Genomic DNA, 19,600 nt, shown 5'->3' with positions numbered 1-19,600 from the left:
TTTACTTTAGTGGTTTTTGAGTAAACTTCATAAAGGGTATTTGCCAATATTACACACAAAGTATTCACTAGTAATATATATTTTATTGGGCATCAGTGTATAGTTTTTAGTATTCGTTTTTTAGTAGTTGAAAAACCAGTTCATAGTAGTAGTATTTTTACCCTACATTTTTATGTTACAAATGCCTTAACATACAAGGAAACTTTACAGTAGGCATATGTATTATTTCTGAAAGTGTGGAGGCAAAAATCATACTTGAAATTGCCTTTAATAATCTACAGTGGGGTGTGTATATATGTATAGTTATTATTTAGCAGAGAAGCTGACAAAAAATTAGCCTGCTTATTAAAGTAGTTATTATAGGGCATATGATGGGTGAAAGCAGTGCTCTACTGCTGGTGTGTTTTACATCTTCATAAGATTTTATATTTAAATCTTCATAAAATCTTAAATCTTATATTTTAGATGTAAATATAGGATCTTTATTTAAATCTTACATTTAAATCTTTATGAGATTTTAGAACCAAAGTTTACTGACTGTATTCTGAGGTTTGCAAACAGCAAAACTTTTTCTCAAACTAAATCTAACATAAAGCAGACAGAGTGTCTCACATCTATAAGCCAAACACTTTGGGAGTCCAGGGTGTGAGGATCACTTGAGCCCAGGAGCTCAAGACCAGCCTAGGTAACATAACGAGAGCCCATCTCTACCAAAAAAAAAAAAAAAAAAACCCAGAAAATTGGCCCTGCTTGGTGGTACATGCCTTTGGTTCCATTTACTCAGGAGGCTGAGGCAGGAGGATCTCTTGAGTGCAGGAGATAGAGGCTTCAGTGAGCTGTGATTGCACCCTGCACTCCAACCTGGGTGACAGAGCAAGACCTTATCTCTAAAAACGAAAAGAAAAAGATTAAAGTAGGTATGTTCTGATTGAACATGGTACTTAGGCTCCTGTCTTCCCCAGCTACACACACACACACACACACACACACACACACACACACACACACACACACACACACACACTCTCTCTCTCTCTCTCTCTCTCTCTCTCTCTCTCTCTCTTACTCTGTTGAGGGACACAATTCAAAATGATTGATAAACTACATGGTAGTTATTTTGCATAAAGGAACTGTTTGAAAGTACAATATGGAGTTCAGAATCATCATTTTAATTGATGTCACTTGTGTTACTTTTTGTCCCTAGTAAAGCTTTCATTTCTCAGCCTGACTTTTACCCTGGTTTGTCTTTTTAACTTTATTTTTCATTACTACTTATTGTGTGGTTGATGGGGTACTGGTGTGACTTAAATTAGAATGTCTGGGTCTAGAGACTTAGTGTATTAGTGGTGTGGCCTTATTAGCAAGGCTTTTAGCCCTTTTGAGTCTGTTATCCCTTCATCCATAAAAGGGAAACATTGTCTTTCATAGTTAGAATTAAGACTTTTAAACATGAAAGTTTGTGCAAATGCTGTTTGTTTTGCATTAACCTCAGGCTCTAGCCAAATCAGTGTATTTGATTTTCCTCCAGCATACCAGGGACGTCCTGCTTTTTTGATCTGTGAGATCACCTCCCTGCCTACTTCTCCAATCCCATCTATGCCATTTTGATTGCCCACCAAGCTTGACAGACACACACATACCCACACACTCATTCACACATGCACGCATGCACAATTTGAAAGGCTAATTTCTCACGCCTGAGGTCTCAGCCTGAATGTTGCTTTATTCATTAGTGAGGCCTTACTTGATCAGTCTTCCCACTTTCTACTACGTATAGACAGACAATTTAATGTTTCCTAATAAGTGGGAATAATTATAATGGTTTGTTACTTGTTTCTGTACAGATAGCTGGGAACCATACCTGTTTTCTTCACTGTTGTGCCTCTTACCTAGCTCAGTGGCTGAACCATAGAATGTGCTGAATGACTAATTGTTGAATGAATATATGAGCTCTATTTTTTTTAATAATCCTATTTATACTTTAATACTTAAACAGTACTACCTGTGAATATATTAATAGTCTTCCTGGTATTATAATTATGGTCATAATTTATTTTCTTTATCAGGTTATAAATTCCCAGAGCCTTTGTATTTTGCTTTGTTTTTAGTTTTGTTTCTCCTCAGTGCCTAGCGCTGCATTTCAGAAATCATAGATTTTCGTGTTATTTGCACCCTTCATCATCTTTCTTCCTACCATAATCCTGTTTGTAATTCTATGCATCATGATAAATAAGAATGTGTTTTACTATGTGAGAAGTTACATGTAGGTACCTGGAATTACTTAAATGCATTAGAGAATGTGAGAGGTTATAAAATTAAAACATAATTATTTCTTAAATGAATCTAATAATTTTGATGGGAACTATGATGAAGCAACATGATTTTCCGAAAAGGGAACTAGATTTGAAGTCTAATCCTGACCATGCTAGCTGTATGACATTACACTAATTGTGATTGCCATGCTGTGTGGTATTAAACTAAATTTGATTGTCTAGTTAGAGCATAAAGACAGTTCAATAACACTGGTTAAATGTTATGGGCTAATCTAAAATGAGTGTATTAGAACGTATAAACATTAAAAAGCAAAAGTTAGACAATGTAAATATGAAAATTAGAAACAATACAAAAATCAAGTAAAAATATTAACTTTTAAAAATATAAACATTTGCACTGTTATAACTAACTAAGCTATTAGTTGTGTAAGAGAAACATCATAAATGCCCGGCACAGTGGCTCACACCTGTAATCCCAGCACTTAGGGAAGGCCGAGGTAGGTGGATCACCCGACTGAGGTCAAGAGTTGTTTGAGACCAGCCTGGCCAACATGGTGAAACCCATCTCAACTAAAAATACAAAAATTAGCCAGGCATGGTGGCGCATGCCTATAGTCCCAGCTACTCAGGAGGCTGAAGCAGGAGAATTGTTTGAACCCGGGAGGTGGAGGTTGCAGTGAGCCGAGATTGCACCATTGCACTCCAGCCTAAGTGACAGAGCGAGACTCTTGTCTCAAAAAAAAAAAAAAAAGGAAAACATCATAAATATATTTTTTTAAAACTTAGCTTTACTTAAAAATGAGAAAAAGTTAATCATGAAGGTTATTAATTTCAATTAATTATTTAAAGTGAATTTTTTTTTTTTTGAGACCCAAGTCTTGCTCTGTTGCCCAGGCTGGAGTGCAGTGGCATGGTCTCAGCTCATTGCAATCTCTGCCTCTCAGATTCAAGCTATTCTCGTGCCTCAGCCTTCCAAGTAGCCAGGATTACAGGTGTGTGTCACTACACCCATCTAATTTTTAATTTTTATGTTTTTAGTAGAGACAGGGTTTCGCTACGTTGGCCAGGCTGGTCTGGAACTCCTGACCTCAAGTGATCTGCCTGCCTTGGCCGCCCAAAGTGCTTAGATTACAGGCGTGAGCCCCTATGCCCTTCCAAAAGTGAAATTTTATTTCGTCTTAAAAAAGGAATTATTCTTAAGAAACAGAGGGTTAAGTGGTATCACCAAGTCATGGGTATATTTTTGTGCAGAAACTTGCAGATGCTGAAGAAGATTTTTCTTGTTTTTTGTTTTGTTTTTTCTTTGAGACAGGGTCTCATTCTGTCACCCAAGCTAGCGTGTGGTGGCATGCAATCAGGGCTTACTGCAGCCTTGACCTCAGGCAGTCCTCCTGCCTCAGCCTCCCAAGTAGCTGGGACCACACATGCATGACAGCATGCCTGGCTAATTTTTTAAAAAGTGATTTGTAGAGATGAGGCTTGTCATGTTCCCCAAGGCCGGCCTCAAACTCCTGGCTCAATTGATCCTCCTGTCTTGGCTTCCGAAAGTGCTGGGACTGGCGTGAGTCATCACACTTGGCCTGAAGAAACTTTTTCTAAACTAATTGGGTGAATGGACAGGGGATAAACTGATTCTGAAATTTCCTCCTAACGCTTTCATCTGCATATAGTTTCATCTCTTTTAATCACTTTGAGGGGAACTTTGAACCTTTTTGTCTGATTTTTAATCTTTTATTGTTAGCAAGGTGGGGTTTTGGGATCAGAGAGAGCCTTTCCTGTTCCTCTAGGTACTCAGTTTCTTCATGTATGGAAGGAGAGTGGGATGCAGTTACTTACATTAGTTTCAGTATTTATGTTCATATTTGACTGTTCAGAAAGTCTTTGAACTGTTGGGTGTTTATACTGCAACAGATTATGGATGGAGATGCATTTGCTGAAAATAAAAGAATTATTTTGCAATATAAGCTTTTCTTTGTTACTTTCTTCCTTTCACTGAGGATTACAAAGTTATAGAAAAATGCTTTCTGAATGAGTAAAATAATATTTAATTAAATATTAAACATTTTAGTGCTGTTTATAATTCTCTGGGTAGGCTGAGTGTGGTGGCTAACACCTGTAATCCCAGCACTTTGGTTGGCTGAGGTGGGCGGATCACCAGAGGTCAGGAGTTCCAGACCAGCCTGGCCAAGAGGCCAGCTGGGTGTGGGGACACATGCCTGTAATCCCAGCTACTATGGAGGCTGAGGCAGGAGAATCTCTTGAACCCGGGAGGCAGAGGTTGCAGTGAGCCGAGATCGCGCCACTGCACTCCAGCCTGGGCGACAGAGTGAGATGAGACTGTGTCTCAAATTATCTTGCTAGAGAAGATTTTTATGCTGTATGAAGTAAAAACTCGAGTCATTGATCTTTATTTCAAGATGTAAATATTTCAGTATTCAGATTAAAAAAATTCCTAAACTGAAATGTACCAGTTTCTGCTGATAAGACCTACACATTAACATTCTTCTTTTTCCTCTTCTGCCCTACCCTCAAAAAGGTACTAACTCTGCATAGTAACAGTACTACACAGAGGGGTAGAATCCTAAAACTATGAATCTGTGACCTTATACCTTAACTGTAAATTTCACATAAAATCTTCCTACTTAACAGTGTTTTGGTACTTAAACTTAACATGGTATCCTGGACACCCAAACATCAGTATTATAATTACTATCCCGTAATTAATTTAGCTATAATACTTGGAATATTAGTGTTTTTATAATGAGGGAATTTGAGCACTCTAGTGTGGAATTTTCCTAAAAATCAAGAAGACAGTATTCTATAGCAAATGCTTGTGGCAACATGTCACTCTTTGGTCTGGGGAAGAAGTCCTCACATGTCACTTCCTGTGTACTCTCTGATTCCCAAACAGTGTTAGGTGCTCCCGTATACTTGAATTGCATGTCATACGTAATTCTGTAATAGTACTTTCATATAACTTGTAGTTTTGCTTTGGTTTGTTTTTGTTTTGAGACGGAGTCTCGCTGTGTCACCCAGGCTGGAGTGCAGTGGTATGATCTTGGCTCACTGCGACCTCTGCCTCCCGGGTTCAAGTGATTCTCCTGTCTCAGCCCCCTGAATAGCTGGGATTACAGACGTCCGCCACCACACCCAGCTAATTTTTTTCTATTTTTAGTAGAGACGGGGTTTCACCATGTTGGCCAGCCTGGTTTTGAACTCTTGACCTCAAGTGATCCACCCACCTCGGCCTCCCAAAGTGCAAGGATTACAGACATGAACCACCGCGCCCAGCCATAACTTGTATTTTCATATAACTTGTCATGTTTTCATATCTTATTCTTACTGTATTTCTGAGAGCAGGGACTCAATTTTATTCTTTGTGTTCATTGTGTGCAGCACACAGTTGATTATCATTAAATTTTGAGTAAGTGAATGAATGAAATGGAGAGGTAGGAATGTTCTATGGAATAGGTGGAATGTTAAAGGTGGGTGCAGTTTGGATAGGTATAGTGGAGGGCATTCTAATTATTAGTTGTCATGACTTGTTTTTACAAGACAATGAAAGATCGGCATATCTCCTAAAGAATACCTAGCTTCCAAATTATTTACCTTGTGTTTTTCTAGGTCTGAATTTATATTCCCGCAGTTTAGAACTGCTGATATCTCCTGAGGTTTGAGAAGAAAGCAACATTGATTTGTTCATTCTTTCTTTCCACAAATGTTTATTGTGCTAGGTTCTAGATAGATCTGGGCTGGCCAGTGCAGTAGCCACTAGCCACATGTAGCTATTTAAGTTAATTAGTATTACATAAAATCAAAAGTTTAGTTCTTTAACTGCACTATTCATGTTCCAAGTGCTCTGTAGCTACGTGTAGCTACTGGCTACATTTTGGACAGTGAAGTTACAGAACATTTTCATCATCTTAGCATTGAGTAATGTCCATCTAAATACTGGGGATATTAAACAAACAAACATCTGGTCCCTGACTCAACCTAGTTTCTGGAACCAGAAGAATCAGCAAACACTGCCAGAACTGAATCAGACTAATATATGAATGACAAACCTGTTTCTGCCTAGAGATTTTTCTTTATTGTTAGTTAATCTGTAATTGTTGGAATTTCAGTTGAAGGTGTTGAGTTTCAAAAGAAGTGAAAAAACTTAAACAGTAACTCACTGTGGAACCTACCCAATAAGTCAGGGAGCTTTGCTAAGGAGTCTGTTCTTAGCAACTGTAAACTATGTATCTTTTTTTCCCCTCCTAAAAAGAGAAATGAACTTGCAGGGTTTTTTTAATTGAAAATAACATGTTCCTGTAACAGTGCGGCTTCCAGCAGCATGTTAAGGCAGGGTTGAAAGTCACTCATAAGTTACTTTTTTTTTCTTTTATAGTGAGGGTTACTATATCGTGTTATTCATTATGTTATGTAAAAGATAAAACTTACAAAATAGTCTACGTTCTACATTTTATTTTTATCTGGAATTTTATGTGAAATTTACAATTAAGGTATAAGGTCAGGCATTCATAGTTTTAGGATTCTGCCCCTTTGTTGGCATAGTACTGTTACTGTGTAGAGTTAGTACCTTTTTGGGGGTGGGGCAGAAGAGGAGAAAGAAGAATGTTAATATGTAGGTTTTCTTTACTTGATGATAAAATAAATATTTGTCATATATTTGAAAAACAAAGTGTAAAAGAGAAAATAAGATGACCCAGATACTGTCACTATCATCATTTGTCTATATTTTCCTCTAGTGTCTCTTTTCTCACATCTGTATGATTATTGATTACCAAATGAAGGTTCTGCTTTTATTGTCTTATTTAATAAAATGCTTTTGTAATGGCATAATGTCACTTGGGTGAAATGTAGCCTGAACTATATTTTATTCCTCCATTTTGCATATTTAAGTTCCTTTAGGCATTTCATTATAGTTCCTTCTATTGAAGTTTTATGCTTGGATATTCTAGCAGGTACCTGCCACTATTCATATGCCTTTAGTTAAAGCAGAGGCTTCATGTGCTAAGAAAAGTCCTAATCAATTCTGAATTACTGGTTTGGTTAGGAATGAAGAATTGAGGATAAAAGTCTTACATAATGAGCAGCTGTTGCATCAATCCTAGCAGTCACTGGGTCATAGATACTAGAACCAGATTTCCTTCCATTCTGAATGTCCTTAGGGGTAAACGGTTTTTTTTTTAACATTTGATTATTTCCTTAAATAGATCAACAGGAATTGAATTGATAGACCGAAGTTTTTAAATTCTGAAACTTCTTGACATATATTACCAAGTTGTTTTCCAGAAAAAAGGTGCCAATTTATACTCCCAAATCCAGGGTACACTCAGCAACCTAGAAGTAGAAGGGAACTGCCTCAACCTGATAAAGGACATCTTATGAAAAACAGGGATATCTGCTTCTACCACCTGTATTCGGCATTGTACTAGAGGTTCTTGCCAGGGCAATTAGTCAAGAAACTGAAATAAAAAGTGTCCAAATGGGAAAGGAAGAAGTAAAACTATCTTTAGTTTGTGTGTGTGTATATTTATGCATGAAAATGGAGAAAATCCTGTGGAATCCACCAAAACAGTGGACCCCAACCTTTTTGACACCAGGGACTGGTTTCATGCCATTTTTCCACAGACTGTGGGGGAGGTGGGGATGGTTTTGGGGTGATTCAAGCACGTTAGATTTATTGTGTACTTTATTTTTATTATCGTAATATATAATAAAATAATTAACAACTCACCATAATGTTGAATCACTGGGAGCCCTGAGCTTGTTTTCCTGCAACTAGATGGTCCCATCTCAGGGCAATGGGAGACAGTGACAGATCATCAGGCATCAGATTCTTGTAAGTAGTGCGCAACCTAGATCCCTCACATGCACAGTTCATACTAGAGTTTGTGCTCCTATGAGAATCTGATGCTGCTGCTGATCTGACAGAAGGCGGAGCTCAGGCAGTAATGCGAGCAGTGGGGAGTGACTGTAAATACAGATGGAGGACCAGGCGTGGTGGCTCACACCTGTAATCCCAGCACCTTGGGAGGCCAAGGCAGGCAGATCACTTGAGGTCAGGAATTCCAGACCAGCCTGAACAACATGGGGAAACCCCGTCTCTACTAAAAATACAAAAATTAGCTGGGCATGGTGGCATGTACCTGTAATCCCAGCTACTCGGGATGCACAGGCAGATTTCACTTGAAACTGGGAGACAGAGGTTGTAGTGAACTGAAATCATGCGTCTGTACTCCAGCCTGGGTGACAGAGGGAGACTCCATCTCAAAACAAAACAAAAAACAGTTGGAACTTCACTCACCCGCCGCTCATCTGCTGTGCGGCCCAGTTCCTAACAGGCCACAGGCCAGTACTAGGATTGGGGACCCCTGCACTAAAAAACTGTTAGAACTAATAAGTAAGTTCAGCAAAGTGGCAGCATAAAAGATGCAGAAATTGATTGTTCTGTATACAAGTAATGAACAAAGTAGAATTAAGAAAACAATTTAAAAAGGCCTTAAAGAGAATAAAATATCTAGAAATAAATTGATAAAAGAAGTGCAAGACATGTATCTTGAATACTAGAAAACATAATTGAAAGAAATTGAAGACAATGGAAAGGCATTCCATGTTCATCGATTAGAAAATTCAGTATTATTAAGATGGCAGTACTTCTCAAAGTGATCTACATATTCAACACAATTCCTATCAAATCTCAGCTGACTTCAGAATCTGACAAGCTGATTCTGAGATTCATATGCAAATTCAAAGGAGCTAGAATAACCAAAAGAATCTTAAAACAGAAGAACAAAGTTGGAACCCTCACAATTCTCAATTTTAAATCTTCCTACAGGCTGGGCATGTTTGCTCATGCCCATAATCCCAACCCCTTGGAGGCCGAGGCGGGAGGATCAGTTGAGTCCAGGAGCTTGAGACCGTCCTGGGCCACATAGTGAGACCCTGTCTCTATTTTTATAAATTTACATAAATTAAAAAAAATCTTCCTACAAAGCTAGAGTGCTCAAGATTGTGTGGTACTGGCATTATGATAAACGTATAGATCAATAATAGAATTGAGAGTCTAGAAATTAATTCCACACATTTTATAAGCTCAACTGATTTTCGACAGGGTGGCAGGATGATTCAGAGGGAAAGAATAGCTTTTCAGCAACTGGTGCTGGGATAACTGGATATCCACACACAGAAGAATGAAGTTGGACCCCTTCATACCTCATACAATAATTAACTTAAAATGGATCAGTGACTTAAATGTAAGCACTAAAACCATAAACCTATTAGAAGAAAAGGTAGGAGTAAGTCTTTATGATCTTGGATTGGGCAGATGCTTATTAGATATGACACCAAAAGCAGGGGCAACAAAAGAAAAAAATAGATAAATTGAACTTCATCAAAATTACTTTTGTCCTTTAGTGGATGCTATCATCAACATGAGAAGAAACACTTAGAATGGGGACGATATTTGTATATTGTATATCTTATAAGGAACTTGTATCTTAAATGTATAAATAACTCTTAGAACTAAATAATGAAAAAAGACAACGTGATTAAAAAGTGGGCAAGGGATCTGAACATATATTTCTCCAAAGAAGATATGCAGATGGCCAATAAGCACATGAAAAGATGTTCAACAACTTAGTTATTAGGGAAGTGCAAATCAAAACCACAGTGAGTTACCACTTTATATCCATTAAGATGGCTATTATAAAAAACAAAACACCACCACCACCAACAAAAAAAACCCTAGGAAATAAGTGTCGTCCAGGATGTGGAGAAGTTGGAACCCTTACTCTTTGCTACGGAGAGAGTACAATGGTGCAGTTGCTTTGGAAAACAGTATGGCCTTTCCCCCAAAAATCAAAAATAGAATTCTAGAAATTCTACTACTGGATCTCCAAAAGAATTGTCATTAGGTGTGGTGGCTCATAGCTATAATCCCAGCACTTTGGGAGGAGGCCAAGGTGGGAGGATAACCTGAGGCCAGGAGTTCAAGACCAGCCTGGGCAACATAGCAAGACCACATCTCCTCAGAAAATTAAAAAATTAACCAGGTGAGGTGGCACATGCCTGTAGTCCCAGCTACTCAGGAGGCTGAGGTGGGAGGATTGCTTGAGCTCAGGAGTTTGAAGCTGCAGTGAGCTATGATCACTCCATTGCACTTCAGCCTGGGTGACAGAGTGAGATGTTGTCAAATAAAACATTTAAAAGATAATAATAAAAAATCTGAAGGCCGGGTGCAGTGGCTCACGCCTGTAACCCCAGCACTTTGGGAGGCTGAGGTGGGCGGATCACCTGAGGTCAGTTCAAGACCAGCCTGGCCAACATGGTGCAACCCTGTCTCTACTAAAAATACAAAAATCAGCTGGGCGCAGTGGCGGGCGCCTGTAATCCCAGCTACTCGGGAGGCTGAGGCAGGATAATTACTTGAACCCGGGAGGCGGAGGTTGCAGTGAGCCAAGATTGCACCACTGCACTCCAGCCTGGGCGACCAAGTGAGACTCTGTGTCCAAAAAAAAAAAAAAAAAAAAAGGGAAACAGCATTTCCAAGAGATTTGTTAAGCTCATGTTCATAGCAGCATTATTCACAGTAGCTGCAAGGTGGAAGCAACCCAAGTGTCCTTGGATGGAAGAATTGATAAGCAAAATGTGGTGTGTACCTACAATTAAGTACTGTTAAGCCTTGAAAATGAAGGAAATTTTTACACATGCTTACAACATGGATATATCTTGAGGACATGCCAAGTGAAATAAGCCAGTCACAAAGATAATATATGTGTGATTCTACTTACGTGAGGTACCTACAGTAGTCAAATTCATAGGGACAGAAAGTAGAATGATGGTTACTAGGGGCTTAAGGGAGAGAGAAATGGGGAGTTACTGTTTAATGAGTGTCAGTTTTGCAAGATTAAAAGAGTTGTGGAGAGGGGTGGTAGTCATGGTTGCACAACAGTATGAATATGCTAATGCCACTGAACTGTACATTTTAAAATGGTTAAGATTATGTTGTGTGTATTTCGCCACAATTTAAAGAAATTAAACGAGATGAAGTAATACATGCTGCTATTTGGATAAACCAAGAAAACGTGCTAAGTGAAAGAAAGCTAGTCACAACAGACTATGTATTATATGATTCCATTTATATGAAATATCTAGAATAGGCGCCAAATATTATCAGAATATAGATTGGTGATTGCCAGAGACATGGGGAGGGGATTGGAAATGGAGAATGACTGCTAATGCGTGTGAGGTTTCTTTCTAGGGTCATGAAAATGTTCTAAAATTCATTGTAGTGATGATGGTTGCAGAACTCCAAGTACACTCAAACCAATTGAACACTTTAAGTGGTTGAATGTATGATATGTGAATTATATCTCAATAAAGCTGTTATTTAAGGAAAAAAACGATAACTAGCTCCTATGAATTCTGTGTTTAATGAAAATACTGTCCAAATTGAGACGGATAGACAGGTGAGGGGTGTCTCTGTTATAAAAGATGAGACTGTAAAGGTGCTAGACGTTTGAATACTATGCCAAGAAACCAAAATATCAAAAAACTTCTACTTTTTTCAAAAAATAATACAGTGCTTATTATACATTTCAACCAGCATTTATAGTAATTTTATCTTTGGGCATTTGATAGGCAAAAAATGCTGTCTTGTCTTTTTTTTTTTTTTTTTTTTTTTCGAGACAAGCGTTTCACTCTATTGCCCAGGCTGGAGTGCAGTGGTGTGGTCTTGGCTCACTGCAATCTCCGACTCCCGGGTTCAAGCGATTTTTCTGCCTCAGCCTCCTGAGTAGCTGGGACTACAGGCACGTGCCACCACGCCCAGCTAATTTTTGTATTTTTAATGAAAACGGGGTTTCACCATGTTGGCCAGGCTGGTCTCGAACTCCTGACCTCGTGATCTGCCCGCCTCAGCCTCCCAAAGTGCTGGGATTACAGGTGTGAGCCACTGCCCCCAGCCTGTCTTGTCTTTTTAATACACATTTTTTAATTTCTGTGGAGCTTGAATAGTTTCTTATACTTAGAGGCCATGTGTATTTCTCTCTCTCTCTCTTTTTTTTTTTTTTTTTTTGAGACGGCCTTGCCCTGTCACCCAGGCTGGAGTACAGCGGCGCAGTCATCTCAGCTCACTGCAGCCTTGACCTCCTGTGCTCAAGTGATCCACCTACCTCAGCCTCCCGAGGAGCAGGGATGACAGGCACATTCCAGCACACCTGGCTCATTTTTGTCATTTTTTGTAGAGATGTGGTTTCAACATGTTGCTGAGGCCAGTCTCGAACTCCTGGGCTCAAGTGATCCACCCGCCTTGGCCTCCCAAAATGCTGGGATTACAGGCGTGTGCCACTGTGTCCAGCCCATTTATATTTCTTTAACCATACATTTTCATGTTTAGGTCCTTTGCTCTTTTTTAACTAGGGTATTAGTGTTTTTCTTAATTGATTATAATTGTATGTTTTACATAGTAATAATGTTCATCTTTTGAGTAACATTAAAAGCTGTTCAGGCATCTGGTTTTCTGGCTCTCAGTGTTTTTCTTATGTTAGTGATCAATAAATTTTTTTGAGGGGTGAGTCAAATTGAGAAGAAAAATATGTATAAAATAGATTGTAGTCTGTTTCAGAATAATCAAATAATTAGTAGAAGATGATAGAGGAATGTGTTTTAGTTAAGATACACCAAATAATGTCTTAAAGGAAAAAAGCTCAAATCTTAATTTGGAATGACTTTCTTCTCTGGGTTTCAAGGAAATGTAGAGTTAGTACCACGTTTTGAAATTTAAAGAACATAGAACAGAATGTGTTAGATGCCCATCAGGAGATGACACATGGCAAAGGGACTGTTAGGAGTTTAATGGAAAGGGAAACTGTGGGCAAGTAGGGAAGGGAGTTGGATAGGAATGGAAAGTAGGGTGGGGAGTACATTTCCCATGTCACTATTTCCTGAACAGTGCAGTAGAGCACTAGAAATATGTGCTCCTGGAACAGGTGGTATAAGGTAATAGTGATGGTAATATGTATAATGGGTTAAGAGCATGAATTAGAATCCTATACTCTGTTTTCTTCATCTGCAAAATGGGGTAATAATGACTAACTCACAGGTTTGTTGTAATTATTTAGTGATATAGTGCATGTGAAGTACTTCACATAGAATATGGCACATAGTAAGCACACATCAGTAAAGTTTAGCTTGGTAGTAGATTGATTTTGAGGGCAGAATTAGATTATTAATACAATAATTATTAGGCAGGTAGGATGGAATTTTGGAAGAAATAAAAATTTTAGTTTTAGTCCTCTAGTGAAATTTTATTATGTGGAGATCAGACCTCAGGAATGGAGTTGATCCAGAAGTTAAAAAAAAAATTTTTTTTCTGAAAGCTTAGAAGCAGTCTCTAATTGTGAAGAGTTTCAGTCACATCTGACTAGCTGTGAGTAATTGGTTAACCCACCAGAAAGAAAAAAACGAGTCATTGGTTGCGATCAAACCCAAACTGGCAGTGAAAGGAAGACTGACAAGTGAAACTCAGAGCAGATAATAAGGGAAATGCAAAGAGCAGATGCCTTGGTACAGGTTAGAAATGGAGGGTAGAAGAGGAAGTTAAGGAGCAGATACTGTTGAGATTGAGATAACTATAGCCAACAAGAACAGATAGAATTCTGCAGTTAAATTCTGCACTGGGAGGAACGCCAGCAGTGAAGGGTGGAAGGGGCAGAGTGCCATTTAGAGCACATTAAGCTAAAAGATACTTGTTATGTTGCTGTGCAGTTTTTGGTACCTCTTGGAGGAAGCTAATGATTAACTGTTGTTTCTTCATTGTGAAAAGTAGAGGACAATGAGGCTGGGGGATTGTTTTACTTTTGCCACACAGTAGTTATGTCAACGTGGGCAAATTATTTATTGTCTCTGAGCGTGACTGTTACGAGAAGATCATTATACTTTTTGGGTTGTTGTGAGACCTAAGTGAGACAATATGTGAAGTATTTTCACCATTCTTTATGATTACCATTAGAGTCTACGTATATGTACTAGATGTCACTGTTACTATGCCATGTGATAGGAGAGACTTTATATAGTAGTTGATCCATCATACAGTTATCATATAAAACTTCCAGGTTTCTTACTTGTTTTAGTTTGTGTTTAGAATTTTGTTGAAAGTCAGATGTTAAAGTTTGGGAGTACCAGGTGTTATATATTTATAGAAATATATCATCTGATGTTGAGAAATATGAACTGTGGCATAACTTTTAAACAAGGAGGCATAGTTCTTCTTTATACCTCATTAAAGATTTACTATAAAAGTACATAAGGTGGGGCAAAAAGAAGAAAATAATTTCTGGTAAATGTAAGAAAAAAGAAAAAATATCCAGCCTCACTATAATAAAAGAAATGCAATTTAAACGATACAAACTTTTTATCTCTCAAAAGTGGTAGTGTTTTAAAAAATTTTTCTCATTTGTTTTTTTAGAATTATAAAATTGTATTTGGTTTAGTTAAAACAATGGAAATATGGAAATAAAAAGCATAAATGGATAGAACGGGAATATGCATATGTAGCAGATAAGAATACCATGGCCAGTGATGAAGAGACACCAGTCACGTTTTTTCAGTTTCCACAAATTTTTTGTGCAAAACAAGCATGCGAGTCACGTTTTTTCAGTTTCCACAAATTTTTTGTGCAAAACAACCATGTGCATTATTCTATTCATGAATTTTTTCAAAATTGAGGCATTAATATGCAATATTCTGCAAAATAGATATCTTTATATGCCATGATATAGCCACTTAAAAAACAGAGATAGTATTCTGTAATTCTATAATTTGGATATATTTTGTATTTTATTAGGCTTGCCCATATAGATGAATATTTCGGTTATTGGTTTTTAGCGTCTTCCAACAGTGCTTTACCAAACATCGTTAAGTGTAAATCTATGTGTATTTGTTTGGGACTTTCATAGGATACATTCATAAAACTGGAATTGCTAGTTAGATGATATAATTCTTTTGTATATTAATAGTTATAGCTAAATTAACTTATAAGGAAGTTTATTCAATTTTTTTACATTCTAATAAAAATTTTGTGGGAATATGTAGTTTACTGAAGCACAGTATATTATTGATTTTATGGTTTTGCCCATCTGATAAGAGAGAGTAATACCTTTTTCCCTATTTGTGAAGTCAGACCTTTTTTTCCATAATTTTTACCATTTCTTCTGTGAATTTTCCTGTTCCTTTGACATTTTCTACTGATTTAGAGAGATACTAAAATACAGATATTAATGTTTTATGTGTTTCATATGTCAGATAATTTTCCCATTTATATTGCTTGCACTTTGTTTTTCTTTGTTATTTTAAATCTTTAAATATAGTCACATCTGTCCGTTTGGGGGCTTTTTTTTAATTTTGGAAGGGTGGTTTCTCTCATGCTTAGGAAGGCTGAATCCTTGGCAGAATAATAGGAATTTTTTTATATTAAAAAAAATTATATTATAGTTTGAAAAAGTATTCAGATATCTTAATCTTTTATTTTTATCTTACAGTGTTCTGCCATCTTTAGCCTGTATGAAATTCCCACGTTCTTTTTTTTTTTTAAATTCTCACATGTTCTGAGGATTCCTGTTTCACTGATGTTTTTGTATGTCCTGCCACCATATTATATTGCTTTAATTATCACCACCCTATAGCATATTTTAATTTCTGGTGGATAAAGATCGCCTTCTCTTTCCCCTTTAAAAAAAAGATTTTATTTTTGTGCATTTTAGATGGATACGAGGTCTGAAAACATACTGATGGAAATTTGGCTGGAATTACATTGATGTTAGTGTGGGAGGAAAAATGCTTTTTAAAAAATTGGTCAGGGTGTGGGATCATTGACAAGCATATTAATGTAATGCTGGAGAGTAAAAATTGTTAGAGAGTAATTAGGGATGTAGTATAGAACCTGGTGTGTGCTAAATACTAGATAAACATTTTATGTTACTATTTTAATAATCATTATTTCTTAAAATATAATGTGTTCTTTAACTCTGCAATTGTATTTTTGGAAACATAAGGGAAGTAGTCATACCCAAGAGAAAACAAGTCATTATATCAGAAAGACACCTGCATGCGTGTGTTTATTGCAGCACAATTCACAATTGCAAAGGTATGGAACCAACCTAAGTGCCCATCAGCTGAGGAGTGGATAAAGAAAATGTGGTTTGTATACACCATGGAATACTACTCAGCCATAAAAAAGAATGAGAGTATCTTTTGCTGCAACTTGGATGGAACTGGAGGCCATTATTCTAAGTGAAGTAACTCAAGAATGGAAAACCAAATACTGTTATGTTCTCACTTATAAGTGGGAGCTAAGCTGTGGGTATGCAAATACATTCAAAGTGGTATAAAGGATGCTGGAGACTCAGAAAGGGGGAGAGTGGGAGGCAGGGTACAGTGTACACTACTCGGGTGACAGGGGCACTAAAATTTCATACTTAACCGCTATACAATTCATCCATGTAACCAAAAACCACTTGTACCCCTAAAGCTATTAAAATTGAAAAAAAATTTTTAAAGTAATCAGGACTAGATACAGCTACAAGAATGTTCTTCATTGTATTGTTTATAATAACAAAACGTTAGCATCAACATAAATATCTCAACAATAGAGAATTGTTGAACAGAACTATGGTATATTATTACTAGAGAATGCTATGTGGTTATATACATTGTGTAAAAGTTAAATTATAAGGAAGGTTATTCATACTGTTTACAAAGGACTAGGTAAAGTTTCATCCAAAGTTTTGTTAAAATTTATTCCAGGAACACAAGAAAACTTTTGAGGGTGGTGGATATATTTACTGTCTTAATAGTAGCCACAGTCTTAATGGGTACATACCTATGTGAAAACTATTTAAGTCATTCCCTCTAAATATGTGCAGCTTATTATTGTCACTTAACACATCGAAGCTGTAAAAGAAAATTTTCTGTTAAAATGTAACAAACTTAAGCTAAAATTCAGTTTATTCCTTTAAGAAAGAACCAACAGGATGTATATTTACATATGTGTAGAGAGATTTATATTAAGGAATTAGGTCACACAATTGTAGGGGCTGGCAAGTCTGAAATTTGTAGGGGTGGCCAGCAGTCTTCAGTCTGAAGGTAATCTGGCATCAGAATTTTTTCCTTTTTGGTGGACCTCATTCTTTTCTTTCAAGGCCTCAACTGCTTGGATGAAGCCCACCCACATTGTGAGGGTTCATCTTTTCTCCCCAAAGTCTTCTGATTTAAACGTTAATCGTATGTAAGAAATACCTTCATAGCAACATGTAGGCTGGTTTTGACCAAGCAACTGGGCACTATAGCCTAGCCAAGTTGGCACATGAAATTAACCTTCAAACTGTAACAAGTTGATTTTGGCAGAATAACAAAATACCTAACTGAGAGACTTTTAAACCGTATGGGAATCTATTAGCTTACATGAGAAGAGACCCAGAGATAAGGGCAGGGTTTAGGGTTGGTTGGTTTAGTGGCATAAAGATGTTATCAGAAACTCAGTGTATGCCATAATGCATGATGCTTCATTCTCACGCTCAAGAATTTCGATAACAGGAACTGAATGATTTTTGCACTTTCATGAAGTTTTTTTGTTATTTGTCTCTGGCTTTAAATGTGTTTTCTGAAAGTGAATTGGAATTTTACAATATGTTCTAGATTTAATATAAATGATAAACTTTCAACTTTATTTTATTTTTTTTGAGACCGGGTCTTGCTTTGTCACCTAGGCTGGAGTGCAGTGTCTCAATCTTGGCTCACTGCAACCTTCAGCTCCTGGGCTCAAGGGATTCTCCTGCTTCAGCTTCCCAAGTAGCTGGGACTACAGGTGCATGCCACCATGCCCAGCTACTTTTTGTATTTTCAGTAGAGATGGGGTTTCTCTGTGTTGCCCAAACTGGTCTCCAACTCCTAGGCTCAAACAATCCTCCCACCTCCTCCCGGCAAAGCTCTGGGATTACAGGTGTGAGCCACCGCACCCGGCCCAAATTGTTTTATCGCCTCATGTTACTTCTGCAGCAGCCACTTTACCAACCAGGATTCCTTTATTGCTACTTTCATACTCCTTTACTCTTCAGTTTTGAAGCTCTTCCTTTCCCTCCTGCTGTTCCCCCAATGTATTTCGTTGCCTAAGAAAGGCTAAACTGGCATGCTACTCCTAAAATGTTAACAGTGATTGCATTTGTCTTAGAATGTTATTGAGGTTACACATACTTTTTGCAACACTTCCAACTCTTATAACAGACACTACATTAAATGATGGCAGTTCAATGGAATATTCATAATTAAGCTAAATAAAAGTTGCTTAAACATAAATATGCCTTTAATGGTAATATTATAGCTATAGGTGAAATACTTTGTAGGTAAAATTTTTAAAAAGCAAGGTAGCTTTTAAGGAAAAGATTGCTTTAAATATATTAAAAAGTAGGGGCGGGCATGGTGGCTCACGCCCGTAATCCCAGCACTTTGGGAGGCCAAGGTGGGTGGATCACGAGGTCAAGAGATAGAGACCATCCTGGCCAACATGGTGAAACACCATCTCTACCAAAAATACAAAAATTAGCAGGACGTGGTGGTGGGTGCCTGTAGTCCCAGCTACTTGGGAGGCTGCGGCAGGAGAATCACTTGAACGCAGGAGGCAGAGGTTGCAGTGAGCTGAGATTGCGCCACTGCACTCCAGCCTGGTGACAGAGTGAGATTCCATCTCAAAGCAAACAAACGTGTGTGTGTGTATATGTGTATATATATATATACACATACACACACACACACACACACACATAAAGTTTTAAGTCTGAAATTCCCAAAGATCAGTTCATACGCTTTCTTAGAAATAGTAATTTTGACTGGGCGCGGTGGCTCACGCCTGTAATCCCAGCACTTTGGGAGGCTGAGGCGGGTGGATCACTTGAGGTCAGGAGTTTGAGACCAGCCTGACCAACATGGTGAAACCCCATCTCTACTAAAAATACAAAAATTAGCCGGCGTCGTGGTGCACGCCTGTAGTTCCAGCTACTTGGGAGGCTGAGGCAGGAGAATCGCTTGAATCCAAGAGGTGTAGGTTGCCGTGAGCTGAGATCCTGCCACCGCACTCCAGCCTGGGTGATAGAGACTGTCTCAAAAAAAAGGAAATAATAATTTTGTCTGTTTTAACTTGATAATTTTCTTACACATAAACCTCCAAAAAATTTTTGAAAATATCACCAAAAAAGTAGAACCAACATACTTTTTTTTGAAAACTAGTTAGAAACTTAACAAATCTAAAAAAGTAGTGTTTTATTTAA

At 37.7% G+C, this 19,600-nt stretch overlaps 1 protein-coding gene across 4 annotated transcripts in view; it reads left to right on the top strand.

The window, feature by feature from the left end:
- Positions 1-19,600, top strand: part of CDK13 (cyclin dependent kinase 13) — a 146,665-nt gene that overhangs the window by 51,527 nt on the left and 75,538 nt on the right. The gene's annotated exons all lie outside the window — the stretch shown is intronic.

The sequence above is a fragment of the Pan paniscus genome, chromosome 6 (assembly GCF_029289425.2).
Source record: "Pan paniscus chromosome 6, NHGRI_mPanPan1-v2.0_pri, whole genome shotgun sequence".
In the NCBI taxonomy this organism is placed as follows: Eukaryota; Metazoa; Chordata; class Mammalia; order Primates; family Hominidae; genus Pan; species Pan paniscus.
The sequence above is the reverse complement of the archived record's forward strand: the minus strand, read 5'-3'. Positions and strand labels throughout refer to the sequence as shown.